Below are 16,609 nucleotides of genomic sequence, written 5' to 3' on the forward strand. Positions count from 1 at the left end.
ACAAGAGCGAACCACAAACCGCCCCTGATTCGAATTCGCATCCTGAGGGCCAATGACAGGATGGAAGGCGGGGCCGCGGCCACGATAGCCCCGCCCTGTCAGCGGACTGACCAATGACAGCTCCAGCTGGGTTTGAAAAAAAAGTGCGCGCGGCTGGTGGGCGGGGTCTTCTATGGTGTCAGGGTCCGCGCGCCGAGTGGAGAGGAGGATATCCGGCGAGCTCGGGCGTGGCCTATCCCGAAGGGGCGGATCCTGTGCGGAGCCTCCCGCTCGCTCTTTCCCTGACCCGCACTGATACCGGAGAGCGGGGGCTCAACGGATGGGGGCGGGGCCAGTTGTAGCCCCGCCCCTCCCCCTCTTTCTCCGCCCCTGGCCCTGGGCCGGGACCTGGGCTCATTTGGACCCGGCCGGCTCGCGGGCGCAGTGGTGGTTTGTGGCAGCTCGGCTCCCTGGGGACTCGAACCGCAGCGCGGAGGGGCAGGAATGAAAGTGGGCGGTGAGCGTCTTCCACGCCCCTGGGCAGGTTGGGGCCTCTAGGGGGAGTTGGGGGGTCCCTCTGCGTGGCGGGTTCCTCTGTGGTGAGTGTAGGGGGATGGGGGCCACGCAGGGGGAGTGGGGTCCCTCTGCGGTGGGGGGGCAGGGCCCCGCAGGGGGAGTGGGGGTCCCTCTGCGGTGGGGTCCTACAGGAGGTGGGTTGCCAGCCAGTGGTTAGGGGGCTCCAGCTCCTGTTTTGGCAGAACTCAATACTCATGTGGGCTTTGGGGAGGGTTAAGGCCACGGCGGGGACTTTGTCGGCTTGGTTGTCTGACTTCTGGTGGGGATTCCTTGGGACGGGTAATGCTCCCTCTTTGCTGGATGATCCTCTAAGCCTCAGATGCTAATGTTCAGACCTGACACATGAGGGCTGTGAAATGACTTGAAATACCCCTGCCAGGATCCTATCAACTCCCCCCACATCAGATGGTCTTCAGCCCCTGAAACCTCCCCTTCCATTTTCCTCAGACGGTATCTGGGCAGTGGCCCACCTACTAATTTTCCTTTTTTATTCTCCCCCTGTGTTCAGAGGGTTGTGTTTTAGATTTATTTTTAAATTCCAAAGAGAGAGCCCCACTGTTTAGGCGGGTGGATTTAAAAATCAACCGAGCCTATAGGGACCAGGACCTGCCTGCAGGGGGAGGGGACTCACTCGGGGCTCCTGTTGGGCACCCAGGACATTAGAAAGAGCTACCAGTCTTATCTTGGCCATTCGGGTTTCTCATCGAGGCAGAGCCTTAACATAAATTATAAAGTAAGGTTATAATTATTAAATAGAGAGAGGCTGCAGACTTTTCAGGTGGCAGATGAGATTTTTGCTTCAGAAAGGCAGGGTGTTTGAATGAATGAAATGTAAATTATTGAAATTACACTCTACAAAATTCCCTCATCAAAAGGAGAGATTTTAATAAAAATACTTGAAAAATTAATTCAAAATGAAGATTTTGGATATTTCAGGCTGGTCACAGGACTAGAAATCAAGCTGCAAGATTGCAGTTTACTACATTAAATAGAAGTCTCCTTTTATCAAGGTTTGATTTTTTTGCCATGACAGTAAAATCTAAACTTGAAATATGACATCTAAGCAACCCCTCAACTCTTTCATGTCCAAATATCAGTCTAGTTGTTTAATGTAATAATAGCTTACATTTCTGGAGTTTCCTTTTATCATGCAGGATACCAAAATGCTTTACAAACTGCAGTATTCATTGCTAATTTATTATGGCTTTCTCTGGGTTGGGGATAGCAGCTAACTGGCACATTTATGGAGGGAAAAGAGAGCATGTATGGCCTAAGCCGGCATGGGGGCAAGCTCCCCTACTTCTACAAAGTACTATAATGACTCATGTTCAGAGCAGACAAAACTTGCTTTTTTATGGTCTGTTCATAGTAAATTGCTTGGCATTCTGCCTATTTAAGATCACCTAATGAATTTTTTTTGGCAAAAACTATAAATGGGTTTTTGGCAAAACTATAAATGATTTTTTAAATTACACTTTCTGCATTAATGGGAAAGAATTTGAATACTTCGCCCAAGTTTAATATGTTCTGGTTCTATGCGGTATGTAGCACTAGCAGACCTGCTTCTAAAATACACTATCTTTGCTTGCCGAATGTACTTTGGAATGCATCAGTTACTTAATCAGTACCTGAATTTAAAATAAGAGAACTGTAGCTTATGTACACAATGTAGATATGTTTGTAGTATATGGCGTCATTTTAAAGTATAGCCATCCTAATATAAATTCTGGGCTACTAAAGCTGTACTGTCCGCCATCTAGTCTTGCTCAATTTCCTGGGCTGTTCAGTCAGTTTCAGTTCTGAATACAGGCTTAATTGGCATGCCAGTCTAGAGATGCAATGCCTCTTACATTGCAGTAGTTCTCTTGCTGAAATTGGAGGTAGGGGGTAAAGGAACACCTATAAGAATAATAGTCTGGTGATTTGTGCATGTCAAAATTGCCCTTAATTACATGGATATAGTCTTTTAGTCAAAGGTAACTAATAGGTAAGCCAAGGGCTATCAGGGGAGAATGGGGCATTGAGTTAGAATAGTAGCTCATTTCATTGTTGATCCTGGAAACTCCAAAGGATGCATATTCATTTGGCATAAAAGGGTATTCTAGGTGGCCTGTTGCTTTTTTGCCTACACAGATACCTATACACTTGCACTGGGAAATAACCAGTTGTGGGGACTGTCTTAGCTTAGCTGTTGCCCGTGGCCCTATAATTAAAAATGATCAAGTCCCTGCAGCTGCTTGGCTTGTTTTCTTTATTTAATTTCACGTATGATTTGTTTGTGGTTTGGTACATTTATTATATTATCTCCCTGACTTTATTATTCTGTAAATTTACATTTATTTTAAAACATTTTTTTAATACCATGGATTGGAAATTAACTATAGAACAGAAGACAAGGAAAATCATTAATTCCTGCAAGTGGAATATCACTGGGGTCCTTAGTGGAACCCATATTTTCATGACTGATCTAGAAGAAAACCCAGCTAAATTAGACTTCCCAGCTAAACTATCATTATATAAAAAGACCTACAACTGGATTTGAAAAATACACCTGACATCGCCAAGCAGGAAATGTTCCATGGCAAGAAGAACAGCCCTAATCCATCAATTTGCAGAAAAGTGGGGGGATATGTGTGTTTTTTCTAGTCTTTATGGCAGCAAAGATAACTTACCAAATGTGACACAGTGCAGAGCAAACAGACTGCTCCATCACTTGCTTTGTCTGCTGGTCAGAGCCCTATCAAGTAGCAGCAGAATGAAACTGGCAAGTCTCTGGTCCCTGCTGCTCTTCAGAGTGGGCAGCAGTGAATTGACAAGATTCATGTCGTTTTTCACTCGGCTGTTGCTTAGCAAAGCTCTGAGCAGCAGCCAGGGCAGGTGCTGGGGCTGTTTGCTGGGGAGGAAAATCCAGAAAGGAAAGCTGTGTGCTGGTGAGGGATCCCTGTCATGTAGTTCAGGGCTTAAGGTGAGAGAAATCCTTTTCCCTTCTAGCAGGTCAAGGTGTTTCAAATTTCTGACACCTGCTATTCAGACTGATGCAAAAGATGCAATTCCTGAGCAGAATCCAGGGCCAGCATCTCAATAGAAATCCGAACACCTTGCCCTTCCCAGCAAGTGGGAGCACTACTGGGCTTCTCACTAGAGTATTGCCCCTGAATTTTCTCTAGTGAGCCCTCTGTCTCTATCATTCGCTTTTGTCTCTGCCTCTAGTTAACTTAGTCCTTTGGCTAGCAGGTGCAGGGTGCACTTTCCTGTCCCTCCTTAGGAGGGAGCAAGTAAGGGAACAGAATATATCTAGAACAGACACTAGTCTAAATATCACAAGGAACCAATGCATGAAGGAAGGACTTGAATCTCTGAAGATGGTATTCAAGGAGCAGTGACAGGAGGCTATGGAAAGGGATAGGAAAATATTGACAGGAAAAAAATTAAGGCAACTGGCTACATCACTGATGTTATTCCAGCACATGAAATACTGCATGAATGGTAATCGATATGGAGTGATCTCTTCTGACCCTGTCAATTTAACTATTTTTACTTTAGTTGGTTAGTGATCCCATTTTATACATGACTGTGCAATGAATTGCTATCGTATCAAAGCCTACAATTCTTTTTACTTTCCATTCATTGAAGAAACAACATAACTTGTCCTGCAGTAGAGCAGGCTCAGTAACACCAATCATTTTCACGTTAATATGTGGACCTGTATTCTTTACAGCTGTGTCTTTGTCCTGAAATTTCAATTTGATAGTGCTCTTTCACTAACTGAGATGTCTGGGCTTTTTGTTTTTTCTAGTAATCCACTGTAGATGTTCCAGGTGTTTTTCTTTCCCTTCAAAACGAAGGGTAAGAAACGGCCCTCGAGTCCTGACGTTACTGAGTCTCCCTGAAGATGTTCTGTTTCATGTTCTGAAGGCCTTCCTGCTGAGGATATCCTCTCCATCCGAGCTGTGAGTCTGCTAACCCACTTCACTCCTGTAACGGATGGGGTTTACCTGTCAGTGTGATGCCCCTGGCTCCCAATGGCATGACTGGACACGGGGAAGGCTGGATCCTCATGGCAGAGCAAATCTAACTATTGTATGTATTCTTTCAGTTTTCCGTCAGATCTCTGCCATCGTGGTAGCCGTTTTGTTGCTAAACCTCTCAAGATTGAGGATTAGCAGCAGTATTTGAGTGTTTTGTTTAAATTTTCCAGAGGGAGCTATCCTGACAAATCATTCTGACTAAACAGTTTGGTTCAGTTAAGGATGCTTATCTTATTTTCCAAAATTGATTTTTCTCTAATCTAATTAATGATTGTAAATAAAGTGGAACAATAGTGTACAAAAATCTCAGGTGCCATGTTAATATGGCTATAAACAGTAGACCACAAGAGCGATTTTTTGGTGGATCCCTATATGTTGTAGTATATACTTCTGTATTTTTCCCCCTAGGTGCACTCGCATCTTAAATACCTTGTAGATAATCACGCTAGTGTTTGGGCACTGTGCAAATTTTCAAGAAGTATGGCCTTCTCCAAACAATCTGAAGATGTTTGAAAGGTAATGTATACGAATCTAGGCACGGTCTATGCATTAGGGGGGATATTCAAAGGTGCAGAGGAAAAGCTAGGTACCCATTTCCTATTAACTTTCCGTGAGAGTTGGACAACTAACTGCCTTTGAAAATCTCCCCCTTAATGTGATGAGGAGCACATTTCAGATTGGAACTGTCTTGTTAAGTGGAAACAGGAGGCCATAGTTATATTTGGAGTGTAAATGGATGCTGTGTCTACCAAGTGCTTTACAGTCCCCTGATGGAATGTATTGCTACTGCTTCTCTCCCCAGATATTTATGTTTCAGTATAAATGTATAAGCCAGAAATGTGGACCGAAGGCTGCACAATTGTGTTTTTAAAGTATTTTTTAAGACTAATATTTGGACTCTTTCCATATTTCAAAATAGGGTGACCAGACAGCAAATGCGAAAAATCGGGACAGAGCTGTGGGTAACAGGAGCCTATATAAGAGAGAGATCGAAAAATCAAGACTGTCCCTATAAAATCAGGACATCTGGGCACCCTATTTCAAATGAGTTTAAAAACCTAAAGTTGCAAACAACTGTACTTTGAAAGAATAAAGACACTCTATCTGAAAAAGATGGTATGGGTGTTGGCAAAGGCAAAACATAAGAACTGAATCTGTCTAGTGCCTGTGTAACCATCCTGTGTGCTTCAGAGGTGCAAGTTCTGAATTCTTCAGGTGCATTCTGGAGCTGTGTCCATCTAGTAGAAATGAACATGGAAGCAAGGTCTCCTGCTGCACTGGGAATCTTCAGATGATTCAGATGCCCACAGATTAAATCTGAGTTACCTTTTGTACTCTTATTTAGGGCTGCTGAAAGGGGTAACTTTGAAGCTGCTGTGAAGCTGGCATAGCATACCTGTACAACGAAGGCTGTAAGTGTGAAAGCATGTGCTGTGGAGAAGATGGGAAATGATGGTCGAGGGTATAGTTCTATTTAAAAGAACAAAGAGATTTTTATAGTGAAGCCTGATCAATAAGCTTGGATTCTTTTATTGGCCATGTGCCAATCTATATCCCTAGTATTTTATGGATGTTTGGATTTTTTTCTGCCTGTGTAATAAGATTGTTAAACACAAAAAACAGACTGTTTTTTCCCTCCTCACTTCTGAGAATGTGGCAAGGTCTCGCTAATGGATTCCACTCCTAGCTGAAATGTGGATGTGTCTAAATCACACAGTTAGCAGGTCCTTGAAGTTAGGCTTTGGAAGCCTGTAGTCAAATTTGGTTGTCATTTTGCCTGTCAAAAGCTTCACACTGAATCAAGCAGAGGCACTATTCCCACCTTCTTCTGCAACCTGTTACCATTTCTTTGAAACATCCTGCTAACTGTTGTGCTGTGGCCTTATTAAATTCCAGGCAGATATTATTCATTAGCTTTTGTTCCCTCTTTAAAGCATCCGTTTCACTTATTTCAGTATCCATCTCCGATGAGGGTCGTGCAGAAGTGAATGGGTTAAAGGCATCTCATTTCTTCAGCCTGACGGAGCGTCTGAATGTCTGTGCAGCCCCCTTTATCTGGCTCTTTATTCGTCCCCCGTGGTCCGTGAGCGGGAGCTGTTGTAAAGCTGTAGTCTATGAGAGCCTCAATAGCAGAGTGTCAGTTACAGAAAGTAAGTGATGCTCTTTCTGTCAATGGCTTTAGGACAGGGCAGCACATCCAGGTGGGAGGGATAGCTCAGTGGTTTGAGCATTGGTCTGCTAAACCCAGGGTTGTGAGTTCAGTCCTTGAGGGGATCATGTAGGAATCTGGGGCAAAAATCTGTCTGGGATTGGTCTGGCTTTGAGCAGGGGGTTGGACTAGATGACCTCCTGAGGTCCTTTCCACTCTGATATTCTATGATCCACCAAGCAATTTGCACAATTACATTTCAGTTTCTCCAAGGAGTATCTTGTTCTCATGCCATTGATTTATAGCTCTTCAACCTTTGTTTAAAAATTAAAGTTAATACAGAGAAAAACTATATGTAGGAGAGACACTGCTTGGTAGCTGTCAAAGGATTGTACTGTGTTTGTTCTGCCAGATTAATTTCTATCTCAAAGGTGATGAAATATTGAGGGGGGGAGGAGATGAGTGCTCCATGAAAGGCCAAGGGCAAACAAAGCTCTAACCTGGGACTATTTTGAAAGTGTCTCTCATTTTTTGGTTCTCTTTAATAATGTGCAGTTTTAAAACTCTTTTTTAGGCCCAGAAAGGCTCTATTCTCCACTGCTTGGCTAAGGTTTTAAGTCTCTTTGAGGTGAGTAGTGTTCATTTCCCACTAATGGCTTTGGGAATTCTGAAGGTACAATTTTACAATGCAAATTTCCCGTGACTTTTCAAATGATAGATGAGTTGCGTTATTATCTTATGTGAGATCAAACCAATTGTTCTTGGTTTACCCCTGTGTGAAAGTCTGTGATGGCCTTTTCTGTTTAAAGGGAATGTGTCAATTTGAAATCTAATTAAGCGTCAGTGTGGATCAAATCCTGGGCCATGTTTTCTGCTGGAGTAAACTTGTGCAGCTCTGACTTCAATGGAACTGTGCCAGTTTACATCAGCTGAGAATCTGCCTCCATGTTTTTTAAAAAAATGAGTTGAAAGTATGGTTTAGCTACTAGGCCTGCTTGTTGTGCTTGCAGTATGGAAAGCCAGGTAACATCCTTTGGGACCTGTCACACTGGGATATCCAAAAAAAGGGAAATGCTGGCCACCAGGAAGCCTAAATTGCTTTTCGACTACCTGAAGAAAGCTGCAAAGTAACTCCTAAGCCAGGGGTCTCCAAAGGACAGTGCCAGTGGTCCAGAGAAACCATCTTGAACATTTGAAGGATGCTCCCGATGGTAATGGGTGATTCTGTACTGTAGTTTTCATCTGAGGATGTTCTGTACCAATTGGCATCTCTGGGATTTGTGTGCCCATCTGACTGGGTATGCACATATATAACATTGACCTTTTATTTTCAGGATGACACAGAAAAAAGGAAAGAAGCCCTTGAAATGTTTGAAGAGGTCTTCGAAGCGGGTTGCCTAAATAGCTCCTACCTCTCTGGGAAAGTAACAGAAGAGCTGCTGTGAGTACATTTGGCTCTTAAATGATCTTTTTACCTCTATTACAGTGGCACCAAGAGTCCCCAATCAAAATATAGCTCTGTTGTGTTGAGTGCTGTATACATCCAGCAGCAAACAGCTTGCAGTCTAAAGAGACAAGATGGATAAATGGTGACAGAGGAAATAGTATCCCCATTTTACAGATTGGAAAAATAAACACAGAGAGGCTAAGTGACTTGCCCAAAGTCACACTGGAAGTCACTGGCGCAACTGAGAATGAACTCTGATCTCTTTAGTCCTGTCCAATTCCTTCAACCCAGGATCATCCTTAAGAGAAAGAGACTGACTGTTGTGTGAGGATTTTCCACAAACAGCAGAAGAAGATAGGAGAAGTGATGCCTTTGGATAGTAGGAGTACTCCAGCCTTAACAGACATTGAACCAAATGGTTATTGTCCTGGATAAAAGGGGCAATGCCTTCTTAATGCTGTTCATATTCCTTTTCTCTAGATGTCAGATACCGGCAGCTACCTTCAGAGCCTCAGGAAACTAAGGGATTATGCAGCAAAGGGTTGCTGGGAAGCCCAGGTAAGGCTTCTACTAGTGACACCAGACATTGTTTTTTGCATGCCCCTGTCCATATGCATAGAAAGACATGGGAATGTTCTTAAACGTGGATCCAGTGGCTGGCCAATTAGGAACAGCAGCTAAAACTCTTCTCAGAAACACTTAAATGTACTCTGCAAAGTAAACTCTTCTGAAAATACTGCACTGCACCAAAGAACCCTGAGCAAGGGCTCATCTTTAGTAAGCAATGTCCCAAAATCCTGCACATGTATTGTGTATCATAGTTCTGTCAGTTTGAAAAATAACTGTTCTTAATGTCTCTGGAGTGAGTCCATAAGATAGGTTTCACTGTATTTGAATGTGAAAATTGAACATGAAACTGAAATCCTGGGAGAACTCAAATTTGTTTCTCTGTCCACATGGAAAATAGCTCACTTAATATTTACATTTCCCCCTCTTGTCTGCCTGCTGTGATATCTTTAGCCAAATCTTGTGGGAATGGAAACCAGCTAGGATTAGAGCAAAAGCCTCCAATGAGATGGTGTCTCAGCTCTTCCAGACTTCCCTTTCTGTCAGAAAGCAAGCATCTTCACTGTGCAGAAGGGAATGAACGAAACAATGAGGTAAAGACAAACTCAGCAGCCAGGTCTTTGACAAAGAATTGTGTCTATGACATGGCAGGAAAGGCTGCTGTTTCCTTGTGCTTGTTGTATTCTGTCTGGTGGGTGAGATGTGACCTAAGTTCTTTGAAGAGTTATCATAGTTAGTTCTGGCACACAAGCAGTGAAGTGCAATGCAGAAAGTTTGTACTTTGTGAACGTCACTAATTGCACAGTGTCCCTGGATAGATCAGAATGAAAGTGATGCATACTTTTAAGATCTCTTACTTGCAATCTTATTAATTTGCCAGTCTGCCTAAAAAACACCTACCATGATCCATCAGCCCACAGTTTGACTCAAGTATCTGCCCTATTACCTAGATGCAACAGGAAATTTCACTGAAGTCTTGTTTTGATGTTAAATGTTTTGTTAGCTAGTACCTTTTAACAGGATAGAAGACTTGATATGTGTGGAGAATCTCTGGTGTTATAGCTGTCACTTAGCACAGGTCTGGATGGCTCCTTACCTAGGGGATCATTTGACTTTTCTCTCGTATCTAGGTACATCCTGATTGACTGCGCTGGTAGCAGTTGGCCCCCCATGAAAGATTTTTCCAGCCTTTGTCTTCATTATGACAGTGGGGTGGTGGATCGGTACTTGAAGCTGAGACCTGTATTCCCGGGCTCGGCTCCAGCTTTGGGAATCGCGTGCATGGTCATTTGTCACGGTGAGTTTTTGATGACTGATGTGGGTCAGTGGCAGTGGTTATACAAACTCAGCATTTAGCTATTATGTTCTGCTTTCTCCACGCAATAATAATAGAGCTAGAAACTGGCCTTCCTTGTCCCTTTACACAGAGACCTGCTCTGTGAATGTTGCCCTTAATATTTTCAAATGAGGTACAAAGTGGTGATGCTGCCACCCCTGAACACTTATATAAATGTGCTGGAGGGGCTGGACGCTCTCATACATGAAGTGCTGTCTTCGTGTGTAGAGTAGATCACTAGCCTAAGAACATCCTACTAGGAAGCAGCTCAGCCATCTGCCATAAGCAACTCAGAAAAAAGCAGATTTCTGTACCTTTGTCTGTGTCATACGGTTTTATAACAAGTCTTTGTGGCACAGACGTATTGTGTTCCTGACCTAGTGTGTTTATGTGGGACTAATTCACCACTTCTGCTATTCAAGGCTCCAGGGTTTTAAACAGGATGCTGCCAACAGGAGACTAAATTCCAGGACAGGAATAGGTCTGGTTATGGTCTGCAGCCTTTCTGTGGGAATTACACTGTGAAAACTGCTGCAGGATCTAGGCCTTCGAGTCAGTGATATGATAAAGATGCAGGCCCAGGTTAAAGGTGGCATTGACAGGGCATCGTCTTGTGGGAACACCTGACACTCTCAATATGACTCTACCTGGTATCTCCTAAGCTGTACTAACTTCCCCTTCTCATTGCCTGTGCAGATGTCTCCATAGCATAGGATATCCATGGATATCTGCATGCAACCAAACTGAGTGCATGTGGCTCTGCCTTGGGCCTGAGTGCTAACCATCTTTAATATTGCAGCTTCATCAGCAAAGAGATCTTGACAATACGGGAAGCTGTGTGGCTAACAGACAACACATCCAAATATGAAGATCTAGTCCGGTGATGGGGAGATCATCTCTGCCCTGGAAGGCAAGATAAGGGTAAGTTTGTAAAACCAGGGGGTGGATGCTTACCACCTTGGGTCCTTTGCTAAGTCATGGAGAGTTGCTATACTCAGTGGTGAGATGCAGATCCTTCTGCTTCTCTGTAGACTAAGCATGTGCTTTGGGTGTTTCTGGTTTCTGAACCAGTATCCTTTGCTGCTGTGACAGGTGATTGGGTTCTTAATTTGAGTGAGATGTTTGAGGATTGTTTTATGTAATCTGTCGCGCAAGTACTTGATGCGATTGCACTGTACAAAGTTAAATTTAACCCCTTGCAACCAAGTCCAGAGATTTCATGTATTCCTGCCTATTGTCTGGGAAACCTCTCGATACTACCAGTTGTAATAAGAAGCCATCTTTTGTAATGAGCCTCCCTGAAAAGAGATGGTCACCTGGCAACAGTGCCATTCTGTGTTTGGCAAAACTCTTGACGCAATGGGCACCAAACTCTGTGTTCTCCCATATGCATTAGATTCCTACTATTGTGGATTACAAAGAAGTGCTACTGACTATAATTCCCCTGGAGAGAAGAACGCTTCACCTGTACAGCTTTATCTGTGAACTATCACTATTGAACACAGGTCTCTGTGTGTATTCTCCTGCCAATCTGGCTGCTGCAGCACTACTACTGGCTAAGATACTGCACAGGCAAGGTAAGAAACAGGCTGCTGCTAATCATTATTTCATAACTGGACCTGCAGGTTCTGCAATGTAGCACGTTCGTTCATGCTGTCCCTCTGGATAGTAATCTTTCTGCTTTAGCACCAAGGTATCTACTTGTGCCAGCTTACCTCAGTCATGTTAAAGATAACAAACACTTCACACAAGGATGGAGTGGGCTTGGCGCTTTTCCCCAGTAATTGCTTGAGTTCGACACCGCATTAGCACGAGACCTGGGTTTAAGAAATGCCCAAGGAATTTTACTAGCAATACTACGGACTGGATTACACAGCTAGGAATCTCTAGTTCTGGCACCTGCAGCTGTTGTTGGAGCCTGAAAATTGATCTGAATTTTGGATGGATTATCTGCTGGCATGATTTTATGTAGGATCTGCTTTTTCTGCAGTACAGAATTTTTGGGTGCTAATGTATTTATTCCCTTCTCCAGCGCATCCTTGGAACAGCCAGCTGTCTGAATGTACTGTGATTCTGCCTTGAAGATCTAATACCCTGTGTGCTGAGCCTACACCAACAATGGTATACCTTCAGACCCCTTTCTGACTATTCTAAGCGGTGTGGGGGGAGTGTTTGGCATCCAGCTGTTACAGATCCGCAGCATGAATCTTAATGAAGTTTTGCTAATTAGTTACTGTCTCAGAACTCAGGAGGTGACATTGGAGAGAATATGCCTCACTCCCCACAACACGGGAGAGGTTGAGAGAACTATTGTTGTTGCTCCAATTCAGTACCAGCCCCAATATTCTCTGAATAGTGACTCTTGGCTCTAGGGGGTATGCATCTCATTACCAGCAGTCTCAGCCTGCCAAGTCTCCCCTAATTCACAAGGCTGGGACTTGCTTGTCTGCAAATTCAGGAAGATCCCCAGCTGGGGCTGGAAGCTCATCTCTGAAGGTTGTCTCAAGACCCAGATCCCACTCCCCGCTATAAACCTGACCAAGTGGCAAGGAGAGGAAGGGGGGGATGGTCCTTTACGCTGTCTCAGAAGCCCAGCTACCAGTCATGTAGTCAGCTTCCCTGCTGATGAGGTGCAGTAGGTTGTCACACCCAGAACTGAAGGGAAACATCTCCAGGCCATAAAAGAAGGGAGGAATGTTTTTTAGGTCAGCAAGTTCTATGAACTTTGTCCTTTCCAATGTGCTCTTGTACGACCTGTGCTGTGATTTTATTTCTTCCTAGTTTCCATGATGATGTCCCAAGGATATAGGCAGGTGGGTCTGGACTGCTGTGAAACAACGATTGAAGATGAGCGTTATGAAGAAATTGCAAGGCAAAGGGTGGGAAGTAGCCTTACTGTTCTGCTCTCCATTCTGTGGTGGCAGGCACCTTAGCAGAGCGACCAGCGTAGTAGGCTATCCGGTACTCTGAAAAGTAACAGGCAGTTCACATTAAAAATTCCAAAGGGGGAAGTGAAGAGAGTGCAAGAAATGCAGTGGTGTTAGTGTCACTCACTTTGTGGGGATAGAAGTTGCACAGTTAGGCTGTAAATGCCAAGGAACCGTTCAAGACATATTGATCTTAAGTATCGGGCATTGGTTGTCGGTAGGGCACTAATGTGGTTTGTCTTGTTTAGGTGATGAGTTACAGCCAGCTCTGTTCGCTGTTAGGAGGCTTGAAACAGGAGGACCCTGAGCCCAGTTCCTTACACACAAGTGCTGAGGAAATTCAGACTTTCCTTAGCTCTCCCCTCCGGAAAGAGAACTAAAAGGCAAGTAAAACTAACTCTGTTCTGTGTACTCTCTCCTTGTTTGCAGCACTGGACCCTGATAATTCAGTATGACGTTCATCATGGGCATCTGATGGGGGTCTTTTGCCTCCCCAAAACATTTTGTGTGCAAATCACTGAGTGGGATTTTAACCAACTTCCCTGCTCTGAGCTACTATTCTCTATTGACTCAATCAGTCCTTGCCCTAGTCAACTTAACTCTGCTTAGCCTCTTCCTCTGGATGGTGGAAGGGAAAGTTTGGGTTTTCATGCCACGGTGGGACTCGCTGACCCAAACCAAATCACCAGTTGTATCTTTAGCATTTGCTGGAAGAGTTGATTGAGGCAAATGGGCAGAGACTAACCTGTTTTCTGATCTCAGGTGACTTCCTCCATGTATATGCTGAGTGAGTAACCCTCTGAGTTTCTCTGCAACAGGAGAAGGGAAGACAGCATTCAGGATAGACAGGGGCCAGCTTTGTGACTACACCCACAGCTGAATATCCACGCAGGAGGAGAGCTTCTGGATAACTTCCTGGACTGGAGCTTGGACTCCTGCTCGGGTTATGAAGGAGATCAGGAAAGTGAAGGGGAGAGAGAGGGAGCTGGTATGTAGTGTATTTTTCTTCTTTGATTACAATAGGGAGAAAACCAAGTTTTCCCATCTGCAGTTTAACAAAGTCAGGAAAAGTGCAAAACTCTTCAGAGCGCCAGCAGTCACTGAAGGAAGGTCCCTTTTTCTGCTGTACCATGGTGATTATCTTACACCACGGCCCTGTAGCAGCAAAATGTTTCCTGACGATAGATGCCAAAAATCTCCTTGTCCATTTGCAATGCTGCAAAATGTCTGGCTACAAGACTTGGAAGCTCTTGCTCAATAGCTGCAGACTCGGAATGCAGGAAAATGGCAGATAGCCCAGACAATTCTTAGTAATGCTGCTGTGAGGTTAGTACTGCTACCAGATAGCACTGGGCAATTGAATCACTTGCTGAGTGAAGGAGAGTTCTCCTGGTGCATATTAAGGGGTTTTGTGCTGTCATAATCCAGGAAAAGCTATTGAAGGAATCTGGCTGCAGCAGCCTGTGGTTGGAGCACTGTCAACACTGCAGCCTCACCTGTTATTAGTGCTGTGACTTAACGTCTTTTTATACCATGTCCCCTGTACAAACAAACTATTAAACATACCAGTGGAATGAGGAGGAGTCACCCCACTTTACACAAGGGAGAAATCAGCGCTTGTGTGTTGACTTTCTCTAAAGCCACAGAGGAAATAATCGCCCAGGATTAGAGCTCCTTGAGTTCCTGGCTTGACTGTGCTCTGACTACATTGCTGCTCAGGTAGATCCAAATCACTCTTCTATATCTTCCTTAGTGACTGCTCCCAGTGGAGTCTTGGATGTAACTGTTGTCTATATGGATCCAGCAGAGCATTGCTGTCAGGATTCCAGTGATGAAGATAGCCTAGCGGTGGAATGGCCTGGACAGGATGTACCAGTGAGAAAGGCGGAGCAGCCAGATGCTGAAAACAACGGCTTGCTGATCACTGTCAAAAGAACCCACACTAGAAGCCACCTCAGGCTATTCCTCTGTCCACAGTGCCAGTCCTACTTCCTCTGTAGATGGCAGCTTTGGAGCACCGATCAAAACTACCTCAGCATTGTCTCTGGGCAGTGCCGTGAACAAAGGGCCATACCTGCCTCACTACTTGAAATCACATTTACAGTCTGTCTGCCCTAAGTCCAGTGAGGGCAAGTGTGAGAGAAGGCAAGTCAAACGGAAAAAACGTGGCTGAGCATAGTGAAGAAGAGAGGATGAACTTGGGCTTCTTGAGCCTCTGATTTTGGTGCTGTTTACTTTCATTTCTGAGGGCTCCTAGAAACAGTATTTTGGTGTACTCTTGCAAAGAAGGTAACAAGTAATTGTCAGTGTCAGTAGCAGGGCCCCCCTCCCCCCCCAGTAAAAGATGGCCCATGCCAATCATGCTCTGCAAGCTCCATTTCATGCTTCTATGGCTTAGTGCTGAGCCACCTTGTTTCTTGGTAGCTGCTTTTTAAGAAGTTCCCCATAATCTGATCCTATACAAATTAAGAACCCCCTCTGGTCTCGAGCACATGTAAAGAAAACCTAGAACCCTTGTGTGCTACTCAAAGCCATCTTGATTTTACCCTGCAATGCATTGCCCAGGGGGTAGCTGATTCCTCTGCAGAGGAAGAAGGGGAAAAAATAAAACTCAGCTGCTATGACCTATTCTTCCCCATACACTGTCATAATCCAGGAAAAGCTCTTGAAGGAACCTGCCTGTAGCCAGCCATGTGGTGGAGCACTGTTAACACTGCAGCGTCTCCTGTTTTGTTTTATTAGTGCTGGCTGAAGACTCCCTTATCAGATTATTTGTGCCTGAAGCTAAGGCCAGGTGTTACCCCCACTTACGCTCTCTGGACATTAACTACACTGCTCTAGGGTATATTCTGGAGCCAAGCAAAGGGTGTTAGTGGTAAATGGGGATACTTACTTTAACAGATTGGAGCTTTTAAACATCCCTTCTCTGGGGCAGGCTCTGGGCCTTATTCTCCTTCCATTAGTCCTGCACTGCTGTAGCTCCAGTCAGCTCACTCATTTATACAGCTGTCAGTCAGGTCCTCCCTCTAGCTCCATGTGTTTTGCTCAAGTGAAGAACATCCCCATCTGTGCCTTACCACTTCACTGCCTTGTGCCTTTAGTTACAGCACTGGTGCAGTCTGCAAGAACTCAGTCCCAGTGTCATTGTTGTGTTCTGTCCATATTGCAGTTTGTCTTCCTTGCTATTCTTCCAAAATGGCCTCTAATAGACCCTGATTCTACTTTCATGTTTGAATTTACTTTGAACACTAGAACAGAGGCGGCAATGTAACAACCCTTCTCCATGAAGCCCTATTTGCTATTATCTTAGACACCTCTCCACGGCATCCCAGTCAGCAAGGAAGAGCTGGTGTCTTTCCCACAATACTGAATAAAGGATTCCTTTATGTAGTGTGTGGAAGCTGTACAAGAAAGCAAAAACCCTAAGAAGCTGAGGGACTAGAGGCTACTTTACCCATTGACTTAGGTTGTTACAAGAGGGGCTGACCCTCTTGAACAGGTGGTGAGAATATACCATGTACAAGACTTTTTGGCAGCTGTTTGTCATGCTCAGAATCTGATAACACTGGAACTGTGCTGTTTACTTCCCTTTGTTTAGAA

The 16,609-nt window shown here is 44.4% G+C and overlaps 1 pseudogene; it reads left to right on the plus strand.

The window, feature by feature from the left end:
* Positions 1-439: 439 nt before the first annotated feature.
* LOC115659121 lies at positions 440-16,234 on the plus strand (annotated as a pseudogene).
* Positions 16,235-16,609: the final 375 nt, after the last annotated feature.

This window comes from Gopherus evgoodei, chromosome 10 (genome assembly GCF_007399415.2).
Source record: "Gopherus evgoodei ecotype Sinaloan lineage chromosome 10, rGopEvg1_v1.p, whole genome shotgun sequence".
Taxonomy (NCBI): domain Eukaryota; kingdom Metazoa; phylum Chordata; order Testudines; family Testudinidae; genus Gopherus; species Gopherus evgoodei.